We start from the raw sequence: 12,503 nt of genomic DNA on the forward strand, positions 1-12,503 counted from the left end.
GATATGTCTAACCTTGCAAAAACTAGTGTACAATTTTGAACTTTTATCTAAAGGTCCATAATTTTCCGATTTCATAATAACATTTGATTGTGTTAGACATATTTGAATGAGTTGAAATTTGGTGAGTATATTATTCATGGTGGGGAGATTATATCTACAAAATATCGACCCTTAATTTAATTGGTGGAGGTTTCCATTTTAAAAACTTACACACCGGGTCTTTTAAAAGCTCCCAAAATGTACAAGGCCATATCTCATCCTACCAGTTGAATTAAGGCCTGATATTTTGTAGATATGATCTCCCCACCATGAATAATATGCCCACCAAATTTTGGCTCATTCAAATATGTCTAACCTAATCAAATATTATTATGAAATCGATAAATTATAGATCGTTAGATAAGTGTTCGCAAGGTTAGACATATCCAAATACGATGAAATTTTGTGGGCTTGCTATCTATTGTGAGAAGATCATATCCACAAAAAATTGGGTCTTAATTCAATTTATAAGTCAATGAAGTGGCTCGGGAGTGGCTCAAATAGGAGTGGTTCTATCCGTCCCCTATATATATGCTAGTTAATGCCCGTGCCAGTCGGCACTCTAGACACATTGCTTTTGAACAACACCCCAAGAGACCATCTCTATGGTAGCACTGGATCGATGATATAATCATTTCCAACAGTTTTATACTTTATAATCATTTCATGCGCATCCTCAAGTGAGCTTATTATTATAGCAATTCTATGTATTTCATTTCTCACAAACCAACTCATTACGCATACCCCTTACACATTCATTAATTCAACACATATCATAATGAGAATGAGAAAAATAAGGGGAGAGAGTCTTCAATTAAGAGCATCATCATTTTTTTTATAAAAAAATCAGTAGAATCTCTTTTGTATTTTCAACATTTCAAAAACCTAAATCCTGGCATAACCTGAAAATCAAAACAATACAATTCTCATAGAAACCATACCAAGATATATAACTTAATATTTATACATAATACAAATTACTTTTAAAAATAAAAGACAACTCATTAAACATTAAAGAAGACTCCGCATAATTTTTCTCCTGGGACTAATTCTAGTAACGAAAGGGAAAAATAAAATAAAATAAATGCTCCAAGCCCACTGATCGAGCTCCTCATTTCTCTTATTCTCCCCTCTATGCATACTACTCACACCAACTTGAAATTGATTAGGAGCTCGAACAACTTCAGATGGTTGCACACCATTCTGCTACCCTATAGATAAATGTGTCATGCATGGAGCAATGACTGCAAACATGTCACTGAAATTTTTGGCAATTTAACTTGATACCTGCAAGCAAACCACCTACACATGATTTTTTCAGACTTTATACATTTAGCATTTTGTTTACAAAAGAGATGGTTCTCAAAAGGAAATAATCTCTATTCTTACTTTCAAGCTAGTATCCACGCTATCATTACAAAAAAAAAAAAACTATCATAAAAACTTACATAACATATATGGATACAACGTATTCTTTAATTTCTAATCCAATAAAAGTACATAATTGGGTGAGTCTTGCATTACTTGGAGCATTTCTTTTGACGTCTCACAACTTCAAATCAGGTGACTAACCCAAATCCCCATAAGGAAACAGAAGAACATAATGCAAAGGCAAATAAGCGGGATGGCATTCGCTTATCCGTTCCAACTCATGCCCTCCTCTCAAAAGAAGTACAATATCACGCATGGCATCAGCCTTACTCCCATCTCTAGGCAATATTACTGCGATCTCATCAGCTGTCGAAAAATTGTACCTTCGTCTATCCGAATGCGGATCATAGTGTAGATGGACTGGTTTATTGTTATTCTCATAAGCATTTTTAGTTAAAACCTCAAATGCTTGCTTATAGATATCACAGATCTTGTTGGTTTGTAGAAGAGTTTATTGTACAGTTTTCAACACTTCCCTTGACAAATTCGGGTTGCGATTGTGGCGGTGATCCAAAGCAGCTAGGGGATCATAAATATAAAGTTGTGAAAACTTAGGTTCCATCCCTAGATCAGGCAACAATGAACCAATTTGGTGTCGTAACTCCCCATGAACAGTGAATGAGGTAGGACCATATCCATGTAACACACGATCATTAAATTTGTAACCAAGACTGGTAAAGGCATTACACATGTTGTATTGCTGAATCTGCTCACGGAATAATCTTGCACGTTTATTAGATCCTTCGAATAAAGATTTAAGTGCAGGAGGCAGTGGAGAAAGAAGCGGTAGCTTAATTTTTCTTTGATTTTGATAACTGTTCATCTTTCCAATTAAGGGCCTAACAAATTGGACAGAGAGAACATCCATCTTTCCCAGAGAGTGACGGTGATTTGGAACAGGAAACACATGGCCTCTATAAGGATTAAGAATTTCTTCTTTACTTTCATCAAATCCAGTCATATCATGATCATTGCAAAAATAGACCTATAATATATCACGCTTTACGGTATGTTAAAACCTAACATAAGAGTGAGAATTTAAGCACTTGACTTACACAGTATTATCTTCACAACTTCGCATTGTGATATCTTTTGTGGTAGAGGAAGAGGACCCAACTTCGTACGTTGACCTCGTCTTCTTAAAGGAATCAGACATAATGACTTTTTCTCTCCGTCTCTGATTTTGTTGTGCTATAGTCCTTTGATCGATATCTTTTTCTCTTCGAAGTCGTTGTACAACGCAATAGATCTTCGATTAGGAGGTGCAATAGATCTTTGACTGGGAGGCATAATAGATAAGATATTATGAGGCACAGTAGATATTCGATTATGAGAAATAACAGATAACACATTGGGAGCCGTGGGAGATCTTCGATTAGGAGGCACAATATATAACTTATTAAGAGTCACATTAGATCTTTGATTAGGAGGCACAACAAATAACCTATTCAAAGCTGCATTAGATCTTCAATTAGGAGACACAACAAATAAAATATTGGGAGTCGTAGTTGATCTTCGATTAGGAGGCCCATATACCAAATTAGGAAGCACAACATTTTTTCGATGTGGAGGCACATATACCAGATTGGGAAATTCAATAGGATGACGTGCTATGGAATTGACTGGGTGAACTAACGACTCCCTTCCTCTCTCTTCCATTCGCTTTTTCACCATATTACTTAGGAAGCGTCAATTCCATAAAAATTGGAAGCACGCAAAGTTAAAGAATCAAAACGGAGTTCTAATAAAAGAGCACGACGAAGACTCAAAGTAGTAAATAGTAGCACACCTAATTGAAAAAGCACAGATATATCTAGGAATTAACAAAGAAAAATTCTAATTCTAATTAAGTCTACTTTTTAGCTTCTGTCATTTTATTTACATTCTCCACTATCGATGGTTTCTAGTCTAAACTAAATAAGTCTACATTTTAGCTTCTGTCATTTTATTTACATTCTCCACCAAGCTATCGATGGTTTCTAGTATGAACTAAATAAGTCTACTTTTTAGCTTCTGTCATTTTATTAAAAAGAGGAAATAGTAATAAGAATTAAAAAGAGGAAGCAATGCCATTAAACGCTCTAGTAACAACAGCAACACAAAGTTAAGAAAAATGGTATACATTTATTTGATACCCATTTCTTAATTTGAAAAGAAAAAACAAATAAGTTGGGGGCCGGGGTTCAATAAAATTTGAAAAGAAAAAAACAAATAAGTTAGAGGGTTCAATAAATTTCATCTTAAACGGCTTTAGATCTCTCGGAACAACAAAATACTTATTTGAAATCTGAGGTGACTGCGGAACAGCAACGACGCCAGCTTCGATCTCTCGGAAGTTGTCTCTACCTCCAGCAACGACGCCAGCACGAAGCTAAAAAATGGTACACATTTCTTTGATACCAATTTCTTAATTCGAAAAGAAAAAACAAATAAGCTAGAGGGTTCAATAAAATTCACCTTAAACGGCTTTAGATCATCAAAGCAAACAATAGCAATAGATTGTGGAAGTAAAGAAAAACCTGTAAAGGTTTTCATTTTTTTTCTGTCCAGTCTACTCAGGTAGTGGAGACTCGGGAGTGGAGGGTAAGTAGTAGAGGCCAGTGTGTTTTTAAGAAGATTTGAATAAAAAAAACGCCCAAACTCGCATTTCTCTGGACTCGAACCCGCGACTTGGTGTGCGAAAAACCCAGAAAAACCAAGTGGGATCCGTTATTGTCAGTGTCCCGTTTCAAAATTCTAATTGGAACTCTTATCTTGAGGTTGATCGGTCACTTAGTAGTCATTAGATCATGCCATGCTATAAATGATCCAGACCGTCCTTTATTATAATTTTGTCTTGTAGTGTGAAAAAAAAACCCTATCTTATTAGATAGCTATATATATATTAAAATTGTCTCTTTTCCCCTTTTTAAAGCTCAATTAAAATGATTGTTAGAAAATTAAACTACAACGATTTTTTTTTCTCAATTCAAACGATTGTCATGAAATTTGTATATATTATTTAGCAAGTTTCAAAAGAGTGAGTCATAAATATTGTATAAACTAGCATTTCGCCCTGCCCATAGTCGAGATTATTTCATCCAAGAGGATAGGCTTGCTAAATGAATTGTATTAGAGTTAAGGTCCATGTTATGGTCCTTTATGAATTTGGACTTTAGGCCTTGGTCCAAAGGATTGGTTATATTACCAAGTGTTATGAGTATCTAACGTGTCCAAAAAGATTATCTGAAATAGAATAGAATAGAAACACGTGTATTCACACGCGAAAATGGAAGCGACCCCTTCAAAGGACTTAAGGATGGAATTTGCCGCTAGTTGTGTGGGATACTGTGGTGCAGATTTAAAAGCCTTATGCATTGAAGCTTGCTATTCGTGCTTTTCGTGAGAGATATCCTCAAGTTTACTCTAGTGATGACAAATTTTTGATAGATGTTGACTCAATAAGGGTAGCAAAATATCTTTCCTCGAGGCCATGTCAACAATTACTCCTGCTGCTCATAGAGGCTCAGTTGTGCACTCGGGGGGGCCATTATTTTCAGTTGTTGCACCATTTCTGCAAAGACATCTCCGGGCAGTCATGGTTCACATATCTGAAGTTTTTCCTATCCTTGCAGCGTCTTCAGATGTGAGCAAGTTTTCCATGTTATCCTATGGTTATGCAGTTCCTCTTGTGTATAGGCATCGACTTCTGATTTGTGGTGATGATAGCGTTGGCCTGGTTATTATCTTCCTTTTGATAATTAGAGAACTTCGTGTTATTGAGTAAACAAAACTAAGTTTACTTACTGATTTAGTTTATCAGGACCATGTTGGGCCTGCAGTTTTACATGAATTGGAGAAGTTTCATGTTCATTCTCTTGGACTTCCTTCTCTTCTTTCGGTTCCTAGTGCAAAGACACGGAAGAAGCGTTGGTACACATATTTGGCGAAGCGAGGATAACCATGCCTTCAATTCTCTATATATCTCAATTCCAACTTTGGCGGGAAACTGTGAGTCCATGCTGAATTTTATCTTCTTCCACCTATTTTGTTCCTGATTCTTGAAGTTTGTTTTTTTTTTCTTCTCACCTATTTAGTGAGGTATGATTCGGTCAAGCGAACGAACAGTTGAGCTGCATTCACTTGTTACTCGCGTATGAATTTCGTGATAATTCCATCACCAAAAGTTCCAATTGGTAAGATATAGGATGAATTAAAACTTGAATTATTTTAGCTTTGTATGCCGTTTTGCTGTGTCTCGCTGGATATCCCGCTATGTATTTTGTTGTTTCTATGCTTCAACAACGGATTAAAATGGTTAATTGGATAGTGGAAGTAATACTTGCTGATGCACTTCTTTAGAAAGGTAATAATGAACTTTTTCTTTTAATGTGACAAAGGTAGTAAAATAAACTGTAGTTATCATTCAAAATCAAGGCAATAAGTAGTCATATAGCTACTAATCAAAGGTTCTAAAACTTCTAAACAAATTAAAATGCATGAACATTTCTAATAAAACTTGGCATAATGATAACTCTTTAAATAATTGATAATTCCATGTAACTCTATTCTATTCATCATCAGTAATGTTGATTATGTCAAAATCTTCACCAGTTGTCGTGTTTATTTGTTTGTCTTCATCATCACTTATGTTGATTGTTTCAACATTAGCAATTGATGTTCGCAATTCTCTATTTTCCGTTTCAACATTAGCAAGTGTTGTTCGCAATTCTCTATTTTCTTGTCCAATGTGCATGATATCAACATGTAGGCCTTGATTTATTTCATGAAATTGTTCATTGGCTTCTTGAAGATGTTTGATTTCCTTTGTAGTTTCTTCATGAATCTAACGTAGATGATTGATTTCGCTACTTGCTTTTTTAAGTTCTGTGAAGTTGAAATCTTTGACTTCGAATTTGTACCATTGACATAGTGATGTGAGAGTGGCTTGTGCAACTTCATTCTCGGCTTTATTCTGTGTTTCTTCAAGAGTTCCATAGGATGTTTGCAGGGTTCAATCTTCATCTTCATCATATTCATCACAATCTTCTTTAAATATTCCTTTCAGAATAGGAACATCTATTGTTACGGTTGATCCAAATTTGTCACCCTTCACTTTTGTTGTGTAAACCGGTGGTTTATAAATATTGATTTCCATCAGTATTTGATTCAATATTGCTTTCCTTGAAATAGAAAAGATTGTATTATGATCCATATTGCTGCATATAAATTTTAAAAAAATTAGTATGTTATCTTATGAATAAGTTACAAATTTCAATGTAGCTAATGTGGTAAGATGATAAATCATGCTCACATATGATGATTGATACCAATCTATGTGATAGTAGTGTAGTTCAATTCAGATAAGTGATATATGTACTAAATAATCAAGAATTCATAGAACAATAAATTTATATGTAACTTTGAAAGTTTAATAGTTTACCTAGGTGTTGAAGATGGGAGATGGAAGTCTGCAGGTTGTTTGAATGTGTTATTGATTGATTCTCTAGTATTTATAAGTTAAACTCTTTTGTTTATTTAGAATACTACTACTTTGAGTGTTTTATACGATGTAAAGTTATTGTTTTAGTGTGATTCTTTATTGGTTATGGTTTATCCAAATAATAAATTTAGGTGGCTTGAACTTTTGGGCGTGGGTTATTGATGGTGATTTTTTTTTTGGTTTATCCATATGGAGTCACAATAGTCTCGAGTACAGCGCTTTCCTTGCCTATGAACCCAACATTTGTGCTCAATGACCGGAATGGCTCGACAGCAACTTGGTCCTAAGTATGTTTCACCATTCAGAAAGAACAGGACTACCTCACCAGTGCATGCTCGAAGCTCCATTAAAGATTTCCAACACTAGTTTTGTTCCTCGAGTTCTAGTCGAGCAGCTAGAGTTGAACCGGAGGCCAATGGTCATGCTTGCACAGTCATGGACACTACAATAGTCCATGTTAGTAACACTACTGCAAAGAAGAAATTCACTTACTTGGAAGAGAATGCCACTGACTTGTTTAATTAGATTGGTTTGGAGAGGAGCTAGTGTGACTATGTGAGTGAAATGAGTGGGGAAGCTTTTGCTTTATATAGAAGATGTTCAGGGAAGGTAAAGAGATAGAAATATTGTATTTTTGTGTTGTTGTTATGTAGTTTTGGAATTTCATGAGGCTTTCAATAGTTCATGCATGTAAAGCATCATAGTAACTCTAATCAGTAATCATACCATATAATCATGCGATGTAGTCCTCTAGCTTATCTCCCTTAATTAATCCTAAATAAGAATATGATTTTGCTAAAGTAAAATTAAAATGAGTAACCATAAGATGTTCCTGATCTGGTCGAAAAATTGGATCAAGATACAGTATCAAAGCTACAGCAGGTGTGCAAGATTGCTTGCACTGGTGCCTCCCTGGTGTTCCTGATACATGGAATGAGGTTCTCTTTGCACAAATATACGCCATAAAATTTCATACTGGAATGAGAAACGGAAAGATTGTTGTAATCAGCAAAGAACATTCTTATATCTGACATCGATTGTTTGGTGAAGCAACTGATACTGCTTCGACATCTACATCGTCACATGTAAAGCAGGTTGACAGAAGTTAATGCTATTGAGGTTGTTTTGAAGGATTTAAGATTTTGGAATCCGATATGTTCAAATTATGGCTTTAGAACTTCAGCCCTTTACATTCTATTCTTTAGTGTTGTCTCTTTCTCTATTTGTTGGAACTGCCGAAAGATTTGGATAGCCAAACTTGCATCTGTCAGTAATGAAAGCATGTGTGGGTCTACGGCGGTTGATTTCTTTATACTACTGCTTGTGGATTGAAAACTATCACATAGCATGGCACTCAGAAGTATTTTTACCTGTAAATGTTAAAGTTGATATGAAAAAAACAGGAGAGTTGAGTCCAAGTCACAAACACAGTGTATTGTGAGTAATACAGTGTTTGCACCAATATTGAAAAATATTAGTTTCATAATGAAAAGTTATAAGGGATTTTTTTGAGTGTGCGATATGTGTGTCAGTGTATGCAGTGTTTCTTGAGATATGGTATTAGTGTATTACTCATTCAGTAACTGCAACAGGTAATGAGTAAAACTCAATTTGTGAGACTTCAGAATGTAGTCTTGTTTGGTTGAAAATTTGTCTATTTAGTTAGCATGTTGAATGTCTTTAAAATGTGTTTTTCGCACTTCAGGTCTCCTGCAACCTCTTGGATCCGAGTGAAGATGTTGTACGCCACATCCAAGGACAGGTTCAGGTGAGTACTTGACAAAAAATATTAGCAAGTCCAATGCACATCGACTAATAAATTGTAGCATAACTTATTATCCATTCAAAATGAATTCCTATTTTTGTTCATCATGCATGAACAACACAAACACAATAATAAATTGTAGCTTATGATCCAATGATAACTAATTCTTAATGTCCACTCAGCTATTGAATTATACTCCTTTGAGTAGAAACTATCTTCATTCCAAGTGATTGCCCTGTTGAAAAATAATACAGAAAAAGTAATTAGATTTCCATTTGTTTTATTTTGAAAGATGAAATTTACTAAGACATTTTAATATATATATATATAAATGGTTACCTTGAGATCTAAAGTCTTGCAGACTTTTTTGGATAAAGGGGTTTCTTTTGGAGGTTCTGTCATAGATTTTTTTCGGTTTTCCATTGTTGGTTTTTCAATAGCAGCTATCTCTGAGTTTGTTTCTTGTATTAATAGAGAAATGTTCCAACTATGTATATAATCATACGTATAAATTCTGAAACGACATTTAATGTATATACATACCTCTTCATCATTGCTCACAGGACATGTGTACAAAAGAACAAACGATTTGGTGTTATAATTGTTGCTGTTATTGGATTCTTTCATGCGAAAATCGAATTTTTTTTCCAACAATGCTTTTCAATATCTTCTCAACCATTTCTTTTCCATTTTTCTAAAATAATTCAAAAAAGAAATTATTAGTGGTTTGTTTAAAGAATTGTAATATATTGTTTCAATTAAAGATGTTTTTACCTGTTTTTCAATTTTATAGAGTTCATCTTCTGAATGTTTGATCATGACTTTTCCTATATTTCCAAATGCAATTGTGGTTGTGTAACTTTCATCATCTGTGATCTCGAGTTTTAATTTGTACCTATTTTTCAAAAGTGAACAAATCAGAAAAATAAATAAAAAATAAAATAGCACCTAATTGATTAGAATAGACATGTTTTATAGTTTTCCTACATAGTCATACCTTCTGGAATGTTTTGGATATTTTTCACATCTATTACACCAAAGTCTGGAGTTGATTTCTTCAAGCTTACTGACGCAATTTTCGCAAGCTTTATAATACCATGGTAATATGTTGTCATTTAAAATCTTAGAAATCTTTGCTCTGCAAAGGAACGACTTTTCCTGTTTATGAAAAATCAAAATAAATTGTATTAACAATATTATATGATATAAATTGTTTAGCGAAGGATGATAAGTAGTTGTTGTTACCTTTACAGGGTTATCTTGATTTATGACGTCAGTTAAGCTTTGTATCTCGTCCCCTGTTTTTATTTGTTCTAAATCATTTTTTTCTTCTTCCTGTGCTTCTTCTTTTATTTGTTGCGCTCTGCATGTTTGGAAATTGTTATTACTTTTAGAAAAAGAAAATCAAATAAATTGAATACAATTAATATGAAATTTTGTTACCTTTCTATGATTGATTCAACTTCAGGTATTTGCAAGTTTGTATATATTTTTGTTCCAAATGTTGATTAGAGAAAATATCCTGTGATTTTGGTAAAGTTAACTATCATGAATGCAAAGAAATAGTATTTTGAAAACAAAGAAGAAGATGATTACTTTTCCAGGTCTGTACTGAAGTTGATGTTACTATTAACACATAATTTTTGTCCAGTGAATGAATGAAGTCAGTTGGAATCTGATCCATTGCACTACCCCACAATATATGTGATCTAAGTACAGTGTTTCTGCATTGAATAGTATGAAGAGTAAGAATCTGTGTAAATAAAAATAAAATTGAACTTGTGAAACATAATATATATAATATATTTGTTATACGTTGTATCTGCCATGATTATATCTCATTTTTTCCTTGTATTGCCTCCTCTTATGGTTGATGTTTCAATTGCCTTAACCTTCAGTAGTAGTCCTACGACATCTGCATTGTATACAAAGTCATTGTTGTAGTTGTTTTGGTTAAAAAAAATCTATAGGATTAATGTAACGTATTACCTGTAAGGACTATGTTGTCCTTGTTTGAGTCAATATCATTTAAAGAAGTGAATGAAAATAGGTTTTGAGGAATCTGCATATCGTGATTACTGACAACTTTGATTATAGTAGTGTCATTCAACTCGAGTTTGTAATCATGCGGTGCAACACAGTATTTAGGTGAATTGTCACCAATGTCAAAATTTTCAATAAGTAATAGTGCATCTGGTTGCATATGCTTTTCAAACTTCTTTGTTAATTTCACCCCATATTTAGCTTGAATTTGGTTGCCCTGCATAATACATACAATATAACTTTTTTTATAAACAACAATTAAACAATAAACAGTAAATCTAGTACTAATTAAGCACATACCTGTTCGTCAATAAGAAGGACTTCTCTGTGTTTGATAGCTAGGTTTTTAGAATAAAGATCATCCCACTTTCGCACGACCCTAACTTTTAATTTCCAAGCAGTTTTTGAACGGTTGATGGTGTTCAACATATGGTACTGAATTGCCATGTTTGTAACCTTGTCACAAATTGTATAGAAGATTAGAATATTGGAAACACATCAACAGTTATATTGAAGGTATAAATAAATTATTCTATACACATTTACATAGCCATTGCATATGTAGTTGAATCAATAAATTTTTTGTCTAAAAAATATATAATATATATGAATTGAATATTACCTTGATGGAGGCCGAGGTGTTGTATTGAGTTGAGATTTTTGTTTTCTTTGCTCGATTATGAAGATTGATAGATATATTTATAACTACTAATTTGAGTGTTTTATACGGTGTAAAGTTATTGTTTTAGTGTGCTTCTTTATTGGTTATAGGATTGGATCCTAATCATAAGTCTGTGTTTATTAATTTTTTGGCGTGGGTTATTTATGTTGATCTTTTTTTTAGTTTATCCAAATAATAAATTTAGGTGGCTGGGACTCTTTTGTTTTTATTTAGAATCCAGCCTTAGTTTTGGGCGTGGGTTATTGATAGTGATTTTTTTTTTTTTTTTTTTTTTTTTTGTTTATCCAAATAATAAATTTAGGTGGCTGGGACTATTTAGTGTTTTATACGGTGTATAGTCTTAGGTATACTCTTTGTTTAGCCAGGCCCATAGCTGGGATTGTTTCATGACTTTCATCCATGAGGATGAGTTTGGTAAATGAATTATATTAGAGTTAAGGTCATGTTAAGGTCCTTTATGAATTTGGGCTTTAGGCCTTCGTCCAAAGGATAGAGAACGTTTTTGAAGCTTTGGTTACTTTTCTTTTCTTTTTTTCTTCTTCTCTCCCAATGAAGTCTTATTTATCTTCGCCAGACCTCACTGATAAAGATCAAGGTCATATAGAAGATTATATAAAAGAAACCCATAGCATTGTTTGCTCAGAGGCTCGTCAAATTGACCAAGGAACAGAATCTCCTTTCCAGGACATAGTGCTTCCTCCAATCCAATCCTTCTCAGAGTTCATTAAGAAAGGAAGAGAGGGCGTATCAAACCCCTCATCAACATCTTCCAAGCGTTTAACTACATTGCAAAGGCATGCAATGAAGAGAAAGAAGTTGTAATACAATTAAATGGATTCATTTGCTTTTTGAGTTCCAATTGGTAAGATATAGGATGAATTAAAACTTCATTTAGATGGTTGTAAGAAGAATTTGGATGTTGTTGTGGAATTCTTCAAATTGCTGACTGAAAATATAGAGAGAGCTGATCGAGTTTCTCTAGACTGCAGCTACCTTATTGAACTTACTTAGAGCTAAGTAAGCATCACTACTATGGTTCTAACAAAATCAGCATGGGCATC

The 12,503-nt window shown here is 33.8% G+C and overlaps 1 long non-coding RNA gene across 2 annotated transcripts; it reads right to left on the reverse strand.

Annotated features, from left to right (window-relative positions):
• Positions 1–8,064: 8,064 nt before the first annotated feature.
• Positions 8,065–11,532, reverse strand: LOC147486573 (uncharacterized). Of its 2 annotated transcripts, XR_015201755.1 has the most exons (11): positions 11,383–11,532; positions 11,061–11,216; positions 10,533–10,977; positions 10,314–10,441; positions 10,161–10,239; positions 9,963–10,080; positions 9,715–9,875; positions 9,492–9,612; positions 9,261–9,411; positions 9,057–9,166; positions 8,065–8,952 (listed from the first exon to the last, which is right to left on the reverse strand). It is a non-coding gene; the product is annotated as an uncharacterized LOC147486573 (long non-coding RNA). The 2 variants fall into 2 exon arrangements; XR_015201754.1 differs by having other exon boundaries at positions 9,057–9,411.
• Between the last annotated feature and the right edge of the window lie 971 nt (positions 11,533–12,503).

The sequence above is a fragment of the Coptis chinensis genome, chromosome 7 (genome assembly GCF_015680905.1).
Source record: "Coptis chinensis isolate HL-2020 chromosome 7, ASM1568090v1, whole genome shotgun sequence".
NCBI classification, from domain to species: domain Eukaryota; kingdom Viridiplantae; phylum Streptophyta; class Magnoliopsida; order Ranunculales; family Ranunculaceae; genus Coptis; species Coptis chinensis.